This window comes from Glossina fuscipes, unplaced genomic scaffold (genome assembly GCF_014805625.2).
Source record: "Glossina fuscipes isolate IAEA_lab_2018 unplaced genomic scaffold, Yale_Gfus_2 221, whole genome shotgun sequence".
Lineage (NCBI taxonomy): Eukaryota > Metazoa > Arthropoda > Insecta > Diptera > Glossinidae > Glossina > Glossina fuscipes.
In genome coordinates, this window is record NW_023998564.1 from 962,109 (window position 1) to 985,348 (window position 23,240).

The 23,240-nt window shown below is 34.1% G+C and overlaps 1 protein-coding gene across 6 annotated transcripts in view; it reads left to right on the plus strand.

The window, feature by feature from the left end:
• The first annotated feature begins 17,401 nt into the window (after nucleotides 1-17,401).
• Nucleotides 17,402-23,240, plus strand: part of LOC119642291 (GTP-binding protein REM 2) — a 58,065-nt gene continuing 52,226 nt past the window's right edge. For 2 of the 6 annotated variants that reach the window (XM_038041385.1, XM_038041389.1), the window contains exons 1-2: nucleotides 17,402-17,690; nucleotides 17,775-17,917. The gene's annotated coding sequence lies outside the window, so the exon portion shown is untranslated. The remainder of the gene's footprint in view (nucleotides 17,691-17,774; nucleotides 17,918-23,240) is intronic. The other 4 variants (XM_038041386.1, XM_038041391.1, XM_038041387.1 and 1 more) reach the window with 2 other exon arrangements.

Here is a 23,240-nt window from a genome sequence, read left to right on the forward strand (position 1 = left end):
AATTTTTTTTTGCTTTTGAAAGGAGAGATCTTCGCAGTTTATATTGCGCTGTAGAATCTATTTGCGGGAACTTGCATTGTTTCTGTTTCAAACTTACAGTCTATATCTTAACTTCTTATCATTCACAGACACGCACATATCTAATCGATTCAGTATTTTATACTTATTAAGAGGATACTTATACTTGTAGAGCCCATGAAACTTCCTTCTGGGTGCTGCAAACATTTTGACAAAATGAATGCACCTTCAGACTTCGGCCATGATTGTAAGCTGATATTCTCTTATCAGCAAATATTAATTAATAACCTCAACTATTCATGGATATTATTAAGTGGTTAAGCAAAATACTTCATGGTCACACACCGAGGCTTTTCTGCTTGACACGCTCAACAATCATTTGTTGTTTGTTCATAAATTCTAAGTTTCACTAAGAACAGGAGAGGGAAGAAAAGACAATCAATAAAAGAATTTCACTTTTAAGCAAATTAGTTCAACTAATCTCTCTTGAAACGAAATATATCTCCCATCAATTCTAACAAAATAAATATTTTTATGTTACAATAAATATTGAGCTGAAACTGAAACTTTACAAAAATAACTCGTAAATTTTAGCTAATAATGTATATATTTGGTCTCCAGCGATAAAGAAGCTCTCTACTCATAGCAAAAGTTCCACTCAAATCCAAGCTATTATCAGTAAAACTTCGCTTTCATATTTACGCAACAAATGGCAACAAAACTTTTTACCACTAGTTAGTTTATTGATTTCATAAACGTTTGTTATTGTATTTACTTAAACAATTTTATATATGTGTGAAAATTTTTATATATTGTAAAGAGCGGTTTTCAACTCTACAGTTGTCATTTTACCTCTATGGGTAAGAGAAGGCATTGCACATATCGTGAAACATGTATATTTTCCAACTTATCCCGTTTAGCTTTTGTCTGCGTCTGTGTTCGTCGATCATCCAACTACCTAACGACACAATCAAGATTATAGATTAGAATGCAAGACTTTTTTCTATTCTTAGGACTTTCATTGGCATTCACAGAACAAGTTAGACTACCGCATTTAATTGATTAACACATACGTCTCAAAGAGTAAATGCTGAGATAAATTAGAGAGAAAACGTGCTTAGGAAAATATGTTTTTTTTAAGATGACTATTTAATTATATAATAAGAATTGATAGAAATCATAGCTTAGAAACAATGGCTCAAATCGACCTTGTAAGATCTTAAGAAAGAAAGTAAGGGTACTTCAAAATCTTCTTGCAAGTAGTATAAATGACCCTTCGCTGTAAGGTCTAGGTAAAATACTTTCAAATACTTTCGAAAACTCTTGCGTGTACGCATTTTATTTATTTCATCTTTTTTACATTGAAGTTATGATAAAACTTGTTACTGCCACCCTCAAAAAAATAAGAAATACAGTAAATTTGGCATTTTATGTTTGCGAACAGCGTCATATCTTTGCGTATTGATGTAATATAACTAAAAATATCGCACATAGATTTTCATAGACTTAGTATAAATATATATTTGACAATATTTCAAGAAAGAAGCAAGCATTTGAAGTATCTTTGTTTGTAACTCGAAGCCCTGCAATGTCTTACAAAGTAGATATAAATATTACAGCTTATATGTTAAGAACATTAATCAGCGTTTGCAAGGTTGATCTACTGCAAGGCGATTCAAAAAATATAAATTTTTGGTAAATATACAAACGATATTTGACCTTAAATGTAGGAATATTTAACATAAATTAATTAAAATATTCCTAACGTCGTATACACATATATATATATATGAATAAAAGCAACTAAGAACACAGTCAAACAAAGCGCGGCAATTAAACACCTTACCAACGCAGGAGGGCAGATGCAACCGAAAATTACCTGGAAGGACAGAGAGAGAGAGAGAGAGAGAGATAGGCATGTAGAGCAGTTTAAGTCTGAATCGATCAATATAAGAAAAGGCAGGCCTATTTTAAGTAATTCTTATCCACAGACATAGCATACGCGATCAACTATCAAGTACTCTACGCAACAAAGTTTAACAGAATTCTTTATCTATTTATATAAAGTAATTTTTTTAAACTATTTTTATGTATTTATATAAAGTCATAAAGTATGAATTGTTAGCCATCCTGCTATATAAAAATGTGCTTTTAAGAGGGTCTCCGATGCAGGATGACATCTGAATAATAAACCAACTTTTTTCCACAAATAGCTGTTATGGACCAATTTTCAATACCCCAATAGTAAAATTTAGACCAGTTTGCCATATAAAGTCTTACTTTTTATCGCAAATATTTTATACGAAGATTTTTTATCAATTTAATATTCCGAAACACTGTTACTCAAAGATTTTTTTGGAGAAATTTTCAAACTTCCAAATTTTTTTTTTATATAGTAACCTGTTTAAAATAAGGCGTTATGTGTTGAGTGCTCGCAAAAGTGGTCCAATATATTCCATTTTCGAAAGGAATCCGTCCTTAAACGAAAATGCATCAGTACGCCAAATTTCGTTAGAGGATATGAACGATTCTGAAGGCAAAAATAAATGAACAAATGTCAAATGGCAGATGGGCTCAAATCGCTGCAGAAAGTGATTCTTAATTGATCGGTAAGATAAAAAAGTTGTTTTTTTAGGCCTTCGGTATGAAGATTGCACTTCTTCCGCAAGTCGCTTTGAAGAATATATTGCGAAGTTCGATAAAGGATGCCCATGATGAGATGTACTTGTTACAGAACTTGTTGTTTTTATATAAAGAAATACTACATCTTGACATTGAATACCTTCTACAAATGCATAAGAAAAAAACATTCAAAGTGTAACTTTTAGTATTCATAACACGAAGCAACAAACAATCACGTATACGAAAATATGAACCATAGTTCTTTGTATAAGGAAAGCACAATCTAAAAATAGCCACAGAAATTTATTTTTAGAATTATCTCTCTTAGCACACAAACATGCACGAATATTTTTCACTCGTGATCATGAAATTTTGTAATTCTGTGCTTAAATGTGAAACATTAAAAATTAAATTAATTTATGTATGTATATGCTGCTTAGAACATAAAATTCAATTTTCTAATAACATATCATAACCCGCTTTACATCCACCATCGAAGGATGACGGATGTATTCATTTTGTCAAAATGTTTGCAACGTCCAGAAGGTAGCACCAGAGACACCAATAAATATATATCGATTTGAGCAGCACCAAACTCTAAATCGATATAAGCGTGCCCGTCGGTCCGTTTGTGTGTCTGTCCGTATGTGCAATGTCTATGGTGGATATTCGTCTCACCGCAAAAGTGGGGCTATCGACTTAAAATTTGACAGAAACATTGGAAAGTGTTACAAGAAAGTTGGTATTGAAAATGGAGCAAATCTGTGGAAAGACACGAGAACATCTCTCTTTTTCTGTTTTCCAAAAGCAATAACAGGAATAATTTTTTGCTTATTGCTTTACATTTATATAAAGTTTGGCAGTTAGATGTATAAAAATTGGAATGGAAATGGAAAAAATTGACCAAGCCCGCCCAATATTAATTTTTTTTCAATACCTTCGTAAGGCCCGGAAACAAGCTTCGAAAATTCCATAAATTATGTAAATACTTGGCCGATCTGTCTCTCTGTGCAACTGTGTAGTACTTGTGGTAAACATTTTCCCGTTTGTGAATATGAAAACATCGCCTACAAATTTGCAATAGAATTTGAAAGTGACTTAAATTTTTCCAAGGGAAAAATCAGCGACGGCCACTCCATATTATAAATCATGAAAAGACAGTTCTTTTACTTTTCCTGTCCTTTTTAGGGTAAGGGTGATGGGTATAACACATTTACGGCCGAATATTCTCCTAATAAATTTCTCTACGGTTTGTACGTAAAGTAGAATATCTTCTTATGCAATCCTCAGGTGGTTCGCGTTTTATGCAGAAATCGAAACAGATGCTTGTCACTTAAAGTTGAAGCTTCAGCGAAATAAAAATCTTACAAACTACAAAATCGCCAAAATCGAGCATCAAACTCCAGTGATGATTCATAGTCACTTTGGAATGGTTTACACTGAAACATACTCCGTAGTTCGTCGGTATTGAGCTTGGCTCAAGGGATTTTAGGCAGCTTAGGCCTTCGCTCATGGCTCGTTTGTGAGGCCAATGTGTTCGAAAATTGACTTACCTATTTGATACTTCCTGCTCTGTAGTGAGACTAAAGCTTAATACGCTATCAACGCGTGCTCTACATTCGCGTAGTTCCACGTAAGACCATATACTTCATCATAGGGCGAATTTCCGACCAGATCAATTTTTAGAAAAATTAATTTAATATTCTCTATAGCCGATGTATAACTTTCTAACAAAAAAAGAAAAGACAACACTATAATATATTTAAATAAAGCCAAATAACAAATTGTTGGAATGGGCGATATTGTTTTCTATAAATTCCATCTTTGCAACATAATAAATAATAACGTTGTAATCGTACATTTTTGAATTTTTCAATGCAACGAATATGAATAGTGGTTGATTCCAAGAAGCTCTATGGTATGCGAGCTAAACAGAAACACGTAACAAAAGTACCTCCTGAGGTAAAAATATGAAACAATCCCATTTCTCCGAACTCCCAATACATTGACAACTACAAACATTACGAAATGGCCCGAGTCGACTTTCTGCGCTATTTGCACAGAGAAAAGCTAAAAAAACTTCCTTTGGAAGCCAAGAAACGTTGCGTGCTAGGGATTTTTTTAAAACATTAAGTAAACAACAAAGACATTATAAATGTGAAAACTAAAAATTTAGTTGCAAATTTTGTATCTTAAAAAAAAAAAAAAAACAAGAAAAAGATAATAAAAAAAATAATTTTCAATTTATGATTTTTTTCGATTTTCTGCATGTCCTCAGTTAGCATCGGCCTACAGTAGATAGTCGTACCGTTGCATATGCTCCTAGCCTTTTGCTTTTGACAATAGAAGTTTTCTCTGTTTGTGTAGGTCCTTTAAAGTGTTTGGACCTTTTTCAATATCAGCCTGAGAAATTCGAATTTACCACTATCTCAGTTTACCAGGGACAGACACGATTAAAAATTTGATGCTAATCAAGAATATATACATACTTCACAGGGATTCTGAAGCTTGCTCTTGAGCGCTGCAAATGTTTCGGCCAAAAAAAATATGCCCTTCATTTTTTGGTCGTGGCTAAAAAATGTCTTTACGGTACAAATAAATATTTTAATAAATTCAATACGATTTTAATTTATTTCACTGTTATTGTCTTTGCTGTTTTCGCCAACGCTAAGTGACTCATTAAAACATCATCTGCAAGTCTGTTGAATATGTCACCATAAGAAGAATAAAATGCAAGGCGGCGTCGCATTTAAGAAGAAAAGAAAACAACAAATTATTATTTAAAATAGACAATAAATCAAAGTCAAAAGTCTCGTAGCATTTACATTTAAGTTCCTAATATAAATTTATGTAGGCAGACAGTCATGAGTGATATGATATAGGCACAAGTAGGCAGCAAAAGCCTATTCCAAAAAATATATATAACGAAAAAATATAAATTAAAAAAAAAATTATCTTAAGAAACGTTTTCGTGAATGTTTTATAAAAATTTGCGATATAATTGTGAAGCAATTTTCTTGAAATATTTTGAAAGTTGGGCAAAATGAACATAATCAACAGTCGATTAAAAATTAAGGACATTGCGCGATGCTGTTGGCATTTGCAACGAATCAGGCAACAACATTTTAAAAGGTATTATGGGCCTGAAACCCATCAAGTTCTGATTGGTTTCGAAAACTGTCAATTTCTGCATTGGTTCCGCGAAACCATTTCGTTAAAAGTTCTACAACCATCCATTTAAGAGGCACAACTTGAATCGCAGAAACCTTTGAAAGCCACTCCGAAAATCGACTATAGCAACTGTTTCGAAGACTGAAAAAATGTTGACATGAGTGCATAATATCTGGGAGGAATTGCTTGAAATAGATTTGGAATAATAAACAGATTTTAAAAAAGTCTTAATTTTTGATCACAGTAGTAGGTTTTCTTAAAATTATTTTACCACTTGAAAGAAGATATAATTCGAAATTTTTCTTCATTGATTGTTGAAATAGATAGAGAGTTTTCTTGAAGTTAAGTCATTCAGTTGTAGACATTGAGATTTGGAAGTGTACTTTTCTGAAGATAGTTTAAAGCTCATTACGTGGAAGTTTTATGCAGCGTTTCCCCTTTTTTTTGCTATGACAAATCAGTCAGCAGATGTCCCCTATGCGCGCACAGTGATGACCAGAAAGAAGTGAAGAAAGACAAGGACATAAGGAGGTAGAGACCGCAAGCTAGTGGATGTGTGCTCATTCGACAATTGTTCTGTACGCGAACATTGGCCGAATTCTGCCTTTTTTTGAAATTAACAAAGATGGTTAAGAGAGATCTTTTCTTTTATCCAGGTTTACAGTTTCCTGATGTTACGAATTAAAAGTACAATTTAATATATCGCTGCCCCATTATGATGAATATAAAAATTGCATTCCTATACGCTGGCTTTACGCCAAAGAAGCACAAAAAATATACAATACAATAAAAATAATTGCAAATAATATCAATGCCACTGTTTATGTTACAATATGTAATAAATTGAAGCGACTTTAGGTCATGGTAATATATTTGAGAAATTTTCTGGCCGTCTGTGCTCTTCTTCTGCTGCCTTTTTTAAGATTAATTTTAATTAGATTACTTGTGATGCCATATAAATTTGGAAACTTTGCTTATATTGAATTAAAATTTTTTTTCTATTACATTTTTACATACAAAAAACTCGCCAATCACGGTATAAAACGGAGAAAATTCTCTCGTGCGTTAATTATTCTGAAAATGCGTATACATATTTATACCAAAAGAGGTCACTTTGAGCCCTTTTTTTGTCGAATTTCCACAGTCGTCAAAACGAAGATAGAAGATGTTGACATTTGAAATAAGTATTATTTGGGCAACTAAGAAAACGTTTTAAAAATAACTGTGATTGTGTGATAGGAACCGACACAACTTCGAAAAAAACCCATATACTAGTCATATTATAGTATGTAACTTTCGATGCCATGAAGATATATCGGGAAATTTGGTATCTCTTGCCTTGTCAGAGTTATCTGCATGTTCGGTTCAAAAGCAGTCTCAAAGCAGTCTATTAATAGCTTGTTTTCAATATGCGAGATGTGCTCAACCAAAAGTGATTTTTTATTTCTCTCTAAACTGATACCCCTTAGAGATAACACACTTGTGCTATCACTTTTTCAAATTCTCGAAGAACTTATGCTATTGCGCCGTTTGGCATCGCCGTGCGCTTTTTCAGCGATGCAGTCTTTATCTTCTTATTCGTGGGAAATCCCCATCTTTTCAGAGGTCTTCTCAGCTTTGGGAATAAAAAAAAGTCGCAGGAGGCCAAGTCCTGTCAATACGGTCCCTAAGGCACTATTACGGTATTGTTTTTGTCCAAAAAATTACGAACAAACAAAATCAAAATTTTGCAATTTCAGAACAATGCAATTTCGCTGCCACACGCTTCATGCCAAAAACATCCGAAAAAATTGCACAGTATGAGCCGATTAAATAATAGTTCGACGATTCTCCCTAACAACTTTATTCATTGCTTCTACGATTTCGTTGGCTGTTGACGTGCTTGTGCGTCTAGGGTGGCCATCGACATTAAAATCAGCTTGGTCTTCTGTAAATAGCTTGTATCACTTTGTGGAGTTTGATATTTTTCCCTCGTTGGAAAAATTTATCTTTAATAGAATGATGCCAGCGTAGCCTCAACAGTTGTTCCAAGCGTCCTTACCTTGGTGAATTCTATTTCTCCACGCATTAAAAGGAAACCTTAATCTCTTTTGTTGACGTTATAACTCGACTTCTACTTATTAATTAACTTATGTTATTGGAGCCTAGCAGCTAAACATTAAAATTATAGTACCTATGCTTAACGTAAATCACCTATCAATAACCCATGGTAAATTTTCCCCAGGCGGAACGAATGAGTCCCTAGCCTAAAACCCTCGGATCCGACCCCTACATGAGATCCTAGTGGGTGACGACGGATTTTTCCCTACTTCAAAGTCTTACCTCGACGGCGGTCAAGTGAAGAAGAAGGAAGCCGAAAAGTCTTTTGCTCTTCGCCTGCGATGGGATTGCCATTGCCAATCGGCAGTTTAGCCACAATGCCGTATTTCCAACTCTTTTCACACGGTGGCACAGTATTGAGCAGTACAGGCGAGTACAAGCCTGACACCTTTAACAAGCGTTAACTTATATACTTATAAATTATACTAATATGCGGGTATTAAACCGCCAAAACGAGTGGAGTGATTTTGGTTCTTACAGCTTATAAACCTTTCATTTTTCCTCAAAATAAACTCGCCAAACACAACAGTCAACATTTTAAGTGAGTTGGAACACTTCATTTTATTTTTCACATAAAATGCTAATGTGGTTTACAGTGGACCATCGAAACAAATTTTGCTTTTACCGTGCAGGTTATGCTGGCGAACCTCTGTGCAACTGTTTCTCGAAAATATTTTTGCGGAGTTGAAAATACAAAAAAGAATTTCGAATTTTTCCGGAGGTTACTTCAATTTATTCTGCATTATTGGGGTGATTGTAACTACTTTTTAACCCTGGATTCGAAATCGATGGGGGACTTTTTGTATGAATTACAGCTGCTTAACGCGGAAAATTGCCAAAAAGTGTTAAAAACTATTCCGTTCGATAAATATTGCTATATATATCATCGGCATTCCAGAAACTAAAATAAATATAAAAAACTGACTGCAAGTGTTTGAAAGTCTTTTCATAGAACGTTAATAAAAATTACCCAAAAATTTTGGATCATTACATGCCTTTTTTGGTCGTACAATATAATTTTCTGGTCGTGCAATATACTTTTCTGGTCTATGGTTAGGTTCTTATGACCTTCCTTTTTTTTAAGATCGAAAATGAAAATGAAAAAAGTAGTTCAAATGTTTACAAAGCTATAAAAATTTTTCTAATAGACAATTCCTTTAGGAAAAGATTTATATATCCATAAATTTATCAATATCTGTTAAGTGCACTAAAATAGCTTTAATTCTAATAAACTATTATATTAATTTTGTTTTCTTTGAATGTATTTAAAATTGCCGTTACAGAAGGTAATATAAAATATGTTTACTTTTCTTATCTATCCTCTAATGCAGACCAAATCGCATGGGTTTTGTTTGCCAAAAATTTATGGCTAGTTTAAGCAAATAAAGTTTTTCTCATATTAGATTTGTATTGAATTTCTTGCACACACTAAGCATCTTGAATAGTTTACTTCTACCTACCAATAAAGTTGCTGTGATAAGCACACTTTTTCTTCCTAGTATATAATCACTTTCAATTTATTTGTGTTTTTGTCAGCTACTAACAGCTAGTAACCGCAATCTATTTTCATTACCGCTTACATCTCATGTATTGATTAAAAGTTGGGTGTTGTACGGTTTGTTCTATGTACCATGAATTCATTACAAAGCTAAGTATATATAATATATGTATGTATATACATGCTGTGATGTAGTTTTTCTAGATATACTTTATACTTATATTTATATATATATAAATAGATATATACGTTCCTAATAGGATGGGCTTTATAAAAAACTTCATTGTTGCGTAAAATGTTTTTGCAAACAATAATTCTTATTTAGTTTGTAGAGTCTTAGAAATGCCCCTGTTTGCATTACTGCTACCTTGACGGTAGATGCTTTGGAACTTGGGAAGGAACTTTTTTAACCAATTATTCTCGATTTCTCTTTTTTGTTTTTTGTTTATTCATAGAATGGCTTCTTCGCACGGCCGCCAAAGAATCCAAAGTTAGTCTAAAGCATTATATCTAAAAATCTCTATGAACTTTTTATTTCACTCAACATTTTTAGTACGGTGCAGCTGATTAAGTGCAAAGTTAGCGCGACCAGTCTGCACACTTATGAATGAAAGATGCACTTTCAAAAAAGAAAAGTTTAAGGAACGATGGAAAAAACATCTATTAGTATTTTCTTTAAAGACGACTTTGGATGAATTTTTTTTGATAACTACTTTGCTTATTGTGGTGCGTTGAGTCTCTTTGAAAACAGGAATAAAAACTTCGCAGCTTATATTGACTGCCATTAGCTGGCTTCGCGAAAAAAAGGTACGACTCATTCACTCCTCTGGCAAAAGCTACCAATATGTTAATTTTACCAAACATAAGTTCAAGTGGGGCCAATTAGACCTGGCGAGACATAATCCACTTTGCCAATTGAAGACGTCATATGTAATATGATATATATTTCATGAAAATCTATAATTATTATTATTATTATTGTTATTATTGCGATTTTAGGCTAATGAAATAAATTCCTAGACTAAAAAAAAGACATTGAGCACTAGCAACACAGGCTATCGGCTCTAATTTGTAAAAGTACGTTAGATATTGAGCGTAGTAGCTTTGATAAACTGATATATTGTATTGATATTCTGTTCTGTAGCTGATTGTAGAATGTCCATAGGGTTAATCGTTTCAAATATAATACTTCTAACCAAGGAAAAGTTCAGGCAGTCACAGAGAATGTGCTTTATAGTGAGAATTTGTCCACAGTTCCAGACTGAGGGGGAAGACTTCTTCAAGATCCTTTGGTGCGTTGCAATCATACAGCCAAGGTGAATTCTCCAAAAGGATTGGGTCTTGATTTTCTCAACATTTGTTGGAATTAATTGAGGGTTAATAGAGGAGCTGTGCTGATGATGGTAGTGTAGTTCCTTCTGTAATTTTGTGTTTAACTTTCCCTCCAATGTATCTTTGAAGATTTAAGTTTTCCATGATATCATCCATAATTAGATGTGCAGAAGCAACGTACTTCGCCGCTTGATCAGCCTTCTCATTTCCCAATAATGTAATGATATTCCTTAATTTGTTGATGTCGAAGTCGAAGGATTCCTTGTAGCTTCCAATACAGCCAAACTGTCAGTAACAATGACGGTTTTGAGTTTGTCTTTATGGGAAAGGTTCGCAGCGTGAAGGATAGCTCTGGCTTCGATTGTGAAAATTGAAGAACTTTCGTGAAATATGTGATTGACAAGAACCTGAAGCATCTACCACGACACAAGCAGGTGACCAGAAGATTTTGAGCCATCTGTATATAAAAGATTCCAACCGTTACTCTCCAGTACTTGGGTTTTTTCAGCTGTAAGGTTCCTGAAGACGTAATTTGGAGTATCTTCTTTCTTGTGCATAGACAATGAGATGTCAAAAGAGCAGTCTGTCAAAATCCAGGGAGGTTTAACACCAAAAGAGCGGGAAATTTTTAAGGGAATGCTCAATTCCTTTGCGATGCAGAAATAATTGTCAATTGCAGATGGTGACTTTGGAATGTTCTTGGTAACAATAATCTTTCTCACATCCTAATCGAGAATAGATTTGTTTGAATTAAATAGCTTGGGGACTACTTTAGCTTTTAACTAAGAAAGTCTATTTTCTAAAGCCGGGAGACCAGTTTCAATTATAACATTATCTATGGGCGTCGTCCGAAAAGCGTAGCAACTTGCTGTGAGGGCTTGGTGATAGCCGGTTTTAGGATGTTGATATTAGATTTGCAGCTATTGCCATAAATTATCAAAGCATAGTCAATCTTGTTTAAAACAAATATTTTGATAAGATAACCAATGGTGTTAATGTGCGCATATCCAAGCGACGTATTGTATGAAATTTACCCTTGTTAAAAGGGAGTTTTTTAACCGAAGACAGTGTGCTTTCCAACGATAATTGTTGGAAAACGTGAGCCCGAGAACATGGAGCGTCTGCACATTGAGTACTGGTAAGTCGTTAATATGCATCAGTAGGTTTCCTGCATCGCACATTTGTTTTCGACATATGTGCATTTTTTTTGATTTTTGTATAGAAATTTTAGCCCCTGACGAGTTTGCCCATATGGAGATCTCTCGTGCAATAGATTCGAGGATGTTGCCTTCGTGTAACTTTTTCTTTTGTTAAAATGTATACATCGTTAGCGTAAAGACAATGTTCGATTCTCGATACGGTGAATGCTTTGAGGTAGTTAAAGAATTTGGGTCCAACATTCCATGACTTCAAGAGCCTTAAAATAACATGAAGACCAACTCTGGAAAATGTTTTTTCGGTATCAATTGAGAGAGTTGTAAAATAATCAATATGTAAAAGAGCGTCAATGCACCCTCCATCCCGCTTGAAACCAACTTGTTGCTTTGTAATCAGGTTCTTGAACTCAAGAAACCAAGATACTACAATCTTTTCAAATACTTTTGAGACGCAAGTTAATGAAAAGATTGACCGATAGTCCGATGCGATGGAGACATTTTTCGACTTTAGAGTTGAAACAACTGCTGCCAGATTTCACGTGTGAGTATATGGCCAGTCAAAAATACCGTATTATATAGGTCCAATAATTTCTTTTCACTTGAATTAAACAGAGCACTGATCATTTGGTATAAGATGCGGTCTAGACCGGGTGTCCTCCATTTCGATTTTCGAACGACTTTCAAGTTCTAAGGTAGGTATGCAATTTTCCAGGTAAAAGGCACAACTGTCAATAGCATTTGAAAGAGGAACTGGAGTCCTTTTACTTTCGATGAAAGCACTGGAAAAGTTGCTATCAGAGAATTATTCGCAACACACTTTTTCAAAGTAATTAGAAATCTCATCTGCATCAGTTAAAGTTCCTTTGGGAGTGCAGACGGCAGAAATTTCCTTTAGATATGAAGTCCCATTGAGCCTGTTGATTTTGTTCCAGACAACTTTCATTGATGTATTTCTGTGAATCCTTTTCGAAAAAAGTTTGAAACTATGTGCCTTTGATTTTCATAATTCCTTCCTGAATAGGGCATTGGCCTTTTTGTATAATAACAAATGATCATGATCAGGACATCTTTTAAAGCGGTGCCATAAACCCACAATAACTTACTCCGTCGTCATTTAATTTAGTGAATTTATAAACTTCAGTCACTCCTTGATTGCCCATTTCGCGAACTATTGCATCTTCCGGCACGTGCTTTAAGCAAGCGGCATAAATTACGCGTCTAACTGAGTTCAGTTTGTCATGTAATTTAGCAGAAATAGCACATAAATTAGCTAAAGATTTCGACTTAATGGGTTTTTCGGTTGCGCGCGTGTTCCCAGCGAGGACAAGTAAATTCCCATCGCGTACAATCGAGATAAAGTCTGTATATGTCGTAATGCTATTCAGGGCTTTTTTATTGCAAAAGGACTGATTTGTGAAATTGTTATGCTAGCATCAGTTGAAGAAATAACAACACATTTTTTGTCAATAAGAGTATATGTTACTAATTGACAACACCGGAAAGTCTGAGTTTTTTTAGTTTTTTTTCTTTGGGGGGATATGTCCGCTAATAGATGAAATCTATTTGAGTTTTTATCTGGCGGCCCCGGAGCATTAATGCCTCATGGTTGTCTATTACTTATGAATTTGGGAAAAGATCACTCACTGGAAAAAATTTGGAAACTACTAAAGGAAAATGTCAATTGTTTTCAATGTTTTTAATTTTATTTTTCTTTTTTGTTTTTTTTTTTTTCAATTTTTTTATTATATACAGAGGAAACAAAAGCGTATACAGTATCCGCGATAACCATTTTTAGCAAAAACACTGAAAAGACGCGAGCAGACGAAAAGAAAACACGCACTACTCAGAACACAAATCGAGTACAATTAACCAAAACATATCTAAATATCTTTTAACATGATCTAAATATCTTTTGTAGCAAGTTATTCAAAGATAACAAATAATTGTTATTATGTATATGTCACGAATACATTCGCTGTTCGGAATTTAAACAATATTGTGCTGCAGGAAGAACGTGAACTTACTTGCCATATGTATAGCAAAGACAGTCCCTTTTGTAGTTCTTTAATTTTGTTTGGGCAGATATATGTAGCACCCAGTAGTAATTGCGATATACCCACCGTTTATTATTCCAATCGAATCAGAATTATTATCTCAATCGGTTTACGGTTCTGTGTCTCCGCATATGTCTGTCTGTCTGGCTGTCTCTCTGTCCGTCTGACATCTATCCGTGATTTTTGCATTCAATCAGAGTATTTTAGTAAAATTTAGCATTCTAACATCTTTTAGCTCAAGGGGAAATCCTAATGCAAATAGAAACACTTTTGCGACCATTGATTGCACTTTTCTAGCGGTTAACTTTGAAAAACGCCTTACCCGAAAAATAATTGCGATTTCCAAAATATCCCAAAAGAAATCACTACGTAATTGCTTTTCGGCTTTCTAAATTAATGTGGGAAATTTGGTTCGCATGGGTCAATTTTTTAATGTACCTTCCATATGGCCACTCCTACGCAAACCAAGGCTTTATGCGGCAAAAAGTTATACTTTTTAATATTTTATAATGAAAACTGGTCGCTTATAGTACTTTGACACAAAAGTTAGAAGGTAGCAAAATTTGAGCAATGTAGGGCTAACTTTTGAGACCGACTCCCATGAGTAGTACGCCCTCAAATGCAAATAAGCTGTAATTTTTGGAATTTAATGACGAACCTAAAAATAAAGAAGTCTACGAATCTTGTCCAATTGCAATGTTTTCACTGCTTTTTGTAAATAAAGTAATTCTTATATTAATTCGAAATGTAAATGCTTAACATCTAAAAACAGAACGATGGTGGGCGTAAATCTTAGGGCGGTAGAGATTTCAATAAAGCCGATAGTCTTAGTGCTTTAAGATTTTTGTCTTAGAACTTATTTCTCTGTCTAAATCATAATAATAATAACTGTATTTTCGAATATATATACTAAGCATATAAGTTATTCGTGTCTACAAGGTGTCGCACAGAAACTCATTTGAAAGAGCATCTTCTCCGAGAGATGTTGAATTAGTTATAATGACCGTTATTTCCAGTAGTAAAGGAAAAAACATTACATTACGCAGCAATTTTCACCTAAAGCATTTTACAAGCCCCTTGGCGGCTTACTCGATTATGGATAATGTTTTTTTTGATATTTCTATCACCGAAGGATAGGCGGTATATTCATTTTGTCAAAACGTTTTCGACGCCCAGAAAGAGGTTTCGAAAGGCCCACAAAGTATTATATTCTTGATCTATCATCTAAATTTGAATCAATTTAAAAATGTCCGTCTGCTCGTCTGTCCATCTGTTTGTCTGTTCACAAAGCAGAAGATATCGCCTACGAATTTGCAAAAAATTTAAAAATGGCCCAAATAGATCAAAGGACACGCCTACAACACCCACATATCCGTACAAGCAAAACTGGGAACACCTTTGTGCGTCTTTAGTTTCCACAAAATTATTTTACAAAAGTAGGAAAAATCAGCCACGCCCTCTCAATGCTGATGAATTTTTTTACTCGATGATATTTTGTTTGAAATTGAAATATTTGAAACTTTGATTTTCGTTTTTGCCGAAGATTTAAGGTCCGTTGAGCACGTGCCTCTTAATTGCATCTCTTTCTCTATCCAAAATTCTCCCCATTACTAAAAGATTCAATTTTCTTTTTATGTAGCTTTTCGATAAGGCATTACCGAACCCCTCTCCAACTCCAACTGCGCTGATTACGAAGTGATATCTTTGATGCTTTATTTGAGGTCTAAACATTTGAAAATTCGGCCTTAATTCTGAGAAAAACATTAATTTCAGCTTTATTGGTTTCTCGCTCTTAAACTATAGTCAAATATTATATATAGACTTTTATAAATTTACTGCATAGTCATCCATTTGAATGCAAATTACTCTAAGTGTAACCGAATCTTGGTCAGAATGCGAGTATGTGAATATTTGGAATGTTTGCTGTTATTTGAATTTGTTCACAGTTTCGTTGCTGCAAAATAAAATAAAGTTATTAGAGCTATTTTGATATTCTGCCAATAGAAAAGCCATTTTCATGATACTTTATAATAAAAACAAACAAACATTATTGCCAACCAAAATGGAAGACAATATGAAGCCGAAATGCCTATAAGAAGCGACGACAATTCAAGGCGAAATATTCTCTCAAGTGCAGCATTTACATCATTCTTTAATGTGAAGGTAAAGTGTTGGAAATTAAGAAATAAAGCAAAAAAAAAAACAAGTACGAAACTTATATTCCGCCGCGACCGAATCTTTTTACCTATCGCCGTTATCAGTCGTACAACGACGTGATGGCCGCGATGTTTAATTTAGGATTAACACACTTAACTTATCGTCTTCTACTCTCCAAGTCCTTTTATTTGAAACCCATGAGAGTTATTTTAGAATTAACACATTTTTAGACAGGTAGCGTATCTTCATGGGAAGAATGTACCGCATAATTTTCATCTTATGAGTAATAAGCAGAATATGTCAAAGAAGTTTGCATTTTTGTATAGGTACAGCAAGCGCATCACCAAAACATACTTCCAAACTTTTATCCTTGCATCTGCCATAGTTTATAAGTGGGGAGCAAAAAATCAAATTGCTTTTATTTTTGAAAATTAAGTTGGGCTAAAGTCATATTGTGCTGTGATCGTGTTCTTCGATCGATTTGGCCCATTTTCAATATCTGTCTGCGTGGAAGAACTTCCAATGTTTATGCCGAATTTGAAGTCGATAACTTTATTATTGAGGCCAGGGGGCTGTTTACTCCCGACGAACAACTAAACAGGCGAACATGCTTACATCGGTTTAAAAGATGGTGATGATAGGTTGCGTCTGGATGTTGCAAACGTTTGGATAAAAAGTACACCTCATCTTTCGGTAATTGGTTTAAAAAAGAAAGTTTTATGCCATTCCTACTTTACCACCTACTAAATGCTTTGCAGTAGTTTTATTTCTGCGATTGCTAAGCGAAGCAAATTTATGAAAATTGTAACGATAATGATAAAATTGTTATTAATAATATTAATATTTCTGTTTGACTTGAAGTACGCGTGAAGCAACGACAAATGAGACAAAAAGAGAGAGAGAGAGAGAGGAAACAAAAGATGCTTTAATGAAAACGAACATAGGAAATCTTACTACAAAAATACTATCGTGTCACTTTGTTGTATTTGAAATAAATGAAAGCAAAAAAAAAAGAAAAGGAAAATACAAATAAATCTTTGTAAATGTGCTGGCAAGCAGCAGCAGCAGTATCATTAGTGGTTTATGTATGAGTGACTGGAGAAGCTTTTTTGTGACGTCACTGAGAAAAACTGTATAACACATGCGCGTCAGCGCATATTCAGCCATTTGTTTGTAAAATAAATTTAACGAATAATAGCGACAACAAAAGAAGCGCCAATAATTTTTGCACTCATACAACTGTATTCGTAAAGCAAAGACAAAATATTTTTAAATGTGAAATTTTCAGTTCAACGCGGACATTGCCCCTCGCACAACGTAGCGATCAATTACACGGATTTACGGGAAACTCTCGACATGGAATGAAAATCTCTGTCGCAGTAAACACAATATAAAGTAATTTGTGTTTTATTTTTGCTTTTTTGATTTTGGGGTTGTTTTTTTTTTTACTTAACTACAGAGAAAATACACTCAAGCTGTTTGATTTTTATATGCGGTTAAAGGCAACATTTGCTTAATACATATATAAACATAAAAAAAGTGAATTGTGTTACGTTACGCTCTTTAAGAATCATAGCATCGGTAAGAGACATTAATTTATAAAACTCGTGCATTAAAAAAGCAAAAATATATAATGTTATTATATATAATTATATGTTATTATAGCAAATAAAAAAAAAACAAAAATAATATACGAGAAAAGTGATCGAAATCCAAATCAAAATCTATTTCTAACGGCTAATCAACGTCTTTTTCAGAAGAACCTACTGAAAAGATTTCACTTGGATTATATTAATAATTACCTCTGTGTAAGTGCCATATATCCATTAAGGTACCACAAGAAATCTTAAACAGGAAAAATTTTTTAAATGTAGTTTACTTATAATAATCTCCATACAATTTTTTCTTAAGGCGCTTCATTTTGATTCCTTTTTGCTTTGATATTGACCTAAAAGTTAAGAGCTATTTATCGTGGAGTCGTTCTTTTTCTAACCCTATGGCTGCAGTAAAGTCTTATAATACATTTTTACGCTCTTCAGAGTCGTTATTATATCACAAGAGAAAGACTTAAAGGAAAAACTAGAGCACAAAGAAAGAAGAGAATAATGCAACCGTAATAACCAGTGATGGTTCTTCATACGGAATTACTTGATTATGAGTGACGGTCGGAAGCTGATCTTGCAAAAAGTATCTGACTGCGCCTGGTTTAGCATTATATTTATCTCCCCTCTTCTCAGTAATACGAGCCAAATCGAGGCAAGTAATTGAGTTAGTAATATTTCAACTCCATGAAAAAATATCTATGTTTTCAACTTTAAAAAACCACGTTTTTACAAATGATAAAACAATTCAACGCAAGTAAAGTTTTTTGTACAAAAGCTTTTTGTTCCATATTAATTATTGTATTAAATATGTAAATAAATCCTTGATACTTTTGTTTTGATAAAATTCATGGTTGCGCATATTTTGATCAGCGACATCTATTGGTAAAAAAGATATAGTAAGGCGAAGCATCAATACACACTGCGGTTCGCCTTTGGCTACATAAAATAACAATTTTCAATCTCTTACTATTATTCAGTTATTCAGTGCATACAGACGTTAATCATGAAGCGCTCAAAATTCCATTTTCGATATTTATAACTTTTTTTGGTTTGATTTGAAGAAATCTGCTGCTAAAGTTCATCAAACACTTTTGGAAGCCTATAATGATGCTGCTGCATCGTATCGCGATTGTCTATTTTGGTTTCAACGTTTTAAAAATGGTGGTTGTAATGTCAGTAACAAAGAGCGCCCTGGAGAACGCATTATTTAAAAATTATTTATTTCGCATCGTTTTCAATTCTAATATTTTTTGAACCATTTTCCAACCGTACTTACAACTTACAGCATCTCCACTCCAAGTCAATTCAATCACTACCATAGCTTAGGCCGCATTTTTTCCGGTTCAAAACTAAAACAGCCCAGTGCCGTCCACTTCTTCACACTTTCTTAACTGAACTATACCGTACAGAAATTAACGCCCAAACTACGTATACCTAAAATTTTGAAAGACATGAACGCGTCAGCTGTGTTTTATGATGCAACCAAATAATCGCGAATGCCAAGTCAATGTCTTCGGTTTCAAATATAGGTGCGGTATAATTTACATTGTTCGTAACTATAGTGAGGAGTCAGTCCATAAAGGCGTCATACTTACCAATTGGGCACATACCCGCTGGGCTACTGCTTCTTCCTCCTTATGTCTTTTCATTCTTTCTTTCTTTTGCTCTATTTTTTCTCACTTCTTCCTCGTCATCACTATCGGTCACATCAAAAAAAAAAAGAAAAAAATTTGAAGACAAAATTTATTTATATACCCAATGTTAATAAAAAGAAGTTCTTCCTCTATGTCGCATCCAATAATTCGGATAATTTGGATGGTTTTTACTTTGTACTTATATAGCATCTATAATGAAAACTCATTATTGACATCATTTTCATGCAATATTTATTATAAAAAAACACATTTAAATATCGAGCAGATATCATTTTACAGCACCTGAGAATGAGTCAATTTTCTTTCTTTTCTTTGTGTGAAACTATAAATAAAAATTAAAATCAGTTAACGCTTCGGAGGTGTTTTTCCTAGTAGGGTTGTGAAAATGTCAAACAAAGCTAACGTTTCTTCAGATAAGTTTACATACTATTTGAAGGTGTAAAAATTTAGTCGAGCAATAGATTTTGTGAACACCTGGTAACCGTGGGATATCTTTAACAAAAAGTTCTTTCTGGTTTTTAAGATGCTAAATAAACTTCAAAGCAAATAAGAAAATCATAGGTTACCCCGATTTTAGAAAACAAACCAACTCAAGTAAATCTGATACGAAAGCAAGCAAAAATGCCTTAAATGGACACCATTAAATACCCTACACCATTACGCTTATTCACATACTGACTTTCTAAAATAAAGTGTTGTGTGGAAAGCGGTCGAATTAATCCCCGGAGCAAAGTATGTTGGCGGACCGAATTTTATCAAAAATCTCTCCTATAGATTGGGCGCAAGCGAACAAGACGGATGGACGTACGGACATCCTTGGATTGATATAGAAAGTGATACTGAAATGATTGCTGTAATAAAATGTGTCTCTATCCCATGTTCCTTTGAGTGTTGCACACAGTGGCATAAACTTAGTATACTTTTGCACTACGACTAGCGCGGGTGTAAAACAGACAGATAGAAGTGATTAAATCGATTTCAATATCATATACAAGCTCCGCGAGGTTCCTTCCTGGTGGGCAAGTATGAGATCGCCGGAACAGAGGCCTTTCCACAGGATCATTTATAGTCAGGATGATTAGAGACATACATACCATTTGCAATACTCACAATCTTGACCATAAGAGACTATTAGTTTTATTATGCATTTCCTTTTGGCGTCGTCAGTCGCCGTCTGCTTATTCCTAACTTACCGCTACCTAATGCTACTTATTTTATTTATGTATAACCTAAAACCAGCATCCTCTACGTAAACGAAAAATATGTGAGAGCAAAACGAGAACACGACTTTACCTCCTCACATATGATTGTTCGTTTAGCTTCTTAGTCGAATCTGATATACCTCTGACAAGAAGCCTGTCTGTTTTTGAGGAAAAGAACCTACAAGGGGTAAATGCACTTCCAATGGATTTAAACCCTACTACTAAGTACACGCTAGAAAAATTTGTACTTTTGATTACTTATTGATGATATAATATATTTTTAAATATTGTATACAAAATCTAACGGAAGAATTACTGACAATTTTTTTTATATTTTTCTTAAACTTTTTTTCATTCAACACGAATTTTACTTAAATATATAATCTCTACGATAATTCACGAACTATTGATATTTTACAATAAGTTTCACAATTCCTGTACCTAATTATCAAACCCAATTACGCCAAGAGACGCCCCTACCTGTCAATGTAGTTGCTGTTAAACCGCGCCATTGGCGTCATTTTCTTCTTGACTTCTCACAAGGGTTTTGCATCTCATAACAACGCAAACTTCAATACAATAGCAGAGTCTGCAATAGGGTTGAAAGCCTGGAGCTTTGTGGCAAAAACAAAGTATTCGAAATTTACGAGTTCCGCCTATTTTATCCGGAGTATGTCTATCAAAACGTTAACAACGATTCTAGACTAATTCAACTAATTTTTCTATTAATAGTGTACGTTCTATGTTCGCGCGGTAACCTCGTGCAATATTAACACGTTACGCTTGCACTTTTATATGTACTCTCACAATAAATTGCTGATATCATTTACACAGAATGCCTATAGCATTACCAACAGCTATATACCAGAACAAATTGTGTATAAAACTGCGCCTTTCCTATTTCCGCGATATTATATTCACAATAAACTATAAAACTTTCATCGTTTTTTTCTTTTATTTCTTTCTTTTATTTCTTCAAAACAAAACGATATGCAATCTTCAATATTTATACAAAGTTTTATCTTCGCCACATTGCTAACACCAGCTGTTAGGTCAAATCTAATAGTTTTTGATGGTTTTCCTCAACTGGTCATAAACTTCCAAAAGCCCATTAACCTCCGTTTAATAATTTGACAACAAAATTTTTATCAACTTAGGTGAAAAAGAGTGAACTAAATGGGAGTAAGCTGACTTAAAACTTATATTTGCTTATAAATTGATTACGAGTTGAATCGATGGTTGGAGCTTAAAGAAAGAAGTTTAAATTATTTAAATGATTACCATGAGATTAGATTTTAATCCACCTAGTTGTTTTAAAAAACCACACAAACAATTCTTATAAATTCACATTACGAATACTTGCATAGATTCCATTCGCGAATTTTATATTATCGTTTAGTTGCGGATTGGTTCTGAAAACTAAAAAAAAAAAGAAGCGATTCTTAATACAAAGAACGGATTTAAAAATGTGTTATATGTGTCTATAGTTAACACAGAAAAGAATACATGTATAGAGCAATAACAATATTGCAATTAAATTATTCTACACACATAAGTATGTGTTATACACTCGAGAGCAACAAAAGTAGCATAATTCCTACGTTTTTACTTCAAATCGAAATATTGCAGATATTAGTTTTAGGCTGCAAACTTAACTTAAATTAAGTTAAAGTAAACACTGCTAGCTTTTTAAAACCATATCTTTGATTTTCAAAATGATTATAATAGCAATAAAACAACAGAAAAAAAGTAATAAGAAGATATTTATTTATTTGTAATTCAAGAATTGAGTACACGAGCCGTCCAAGCAAGTTTAAATTACACGTTAGGACCATATAGTGTCCAGTAAATTTCAAGATTATCCAAAAAAAAATATAGGCTATTACCAAAATTTTTAACGCAATGATGGAGTAGATGCAGATCGCAGTCCTACAATGCAGATTAAAATCAAGACGCCGTATTTTTGGCTCGTACTCCTTTTTTCTGCTCGCATACGTACACGTGTTCAACGAGATTTATATCTACGCTTCAAGCAGGCCACACCATAACAGACGCATCAACCTCTATCAGGGCCTGGCGCACTACAGCTGCTATATGTTCTCGAGAGAACTGAAGGCGTGCTCATCAATGGGCCGTAGTTAATTGCGGGCAAGTCGTTTCCGCTTTGCAATTGGCTCCCCTTGCTCTAACTTCCTGGATCTCTTTGCCGAAATGAATTGCATTCAACCGGCCATTTAGTTGTGATATTGTAACAAGTAAACCACCATCTCCCTGTATTGTAACACGTTTTCGGCTACTTCCTTGCTGCTAAGCATAGCCGCTGGTCTCTAGATATCGCTGGAATACACATCGTACAGCATATCGGCTCGAAGTTAACTGCCATCTTTGCTTTGGTTCTGTCAATTAGTATAACCATATAAGGCCCTACTTCCGGTATGGTATCCGGTATGTCCTTGTTCTGAGCAATCTCGTATTCGGAAAAGAATCTTTCAGACTGCAAGTTGATCTGCAAATGATGTCATTTCTATCCTTTTATGCCTGCTCAAAATGGCGGAAACAGCGTTACCTGAAACGAGCGATTTTGGATATTTCTCTTGCTTGATTGCTACTGCAATGACTTTGAAGATAAAGCGTAAGCATTGCGTGTTTTGCAATAGCTAATAGTATGCT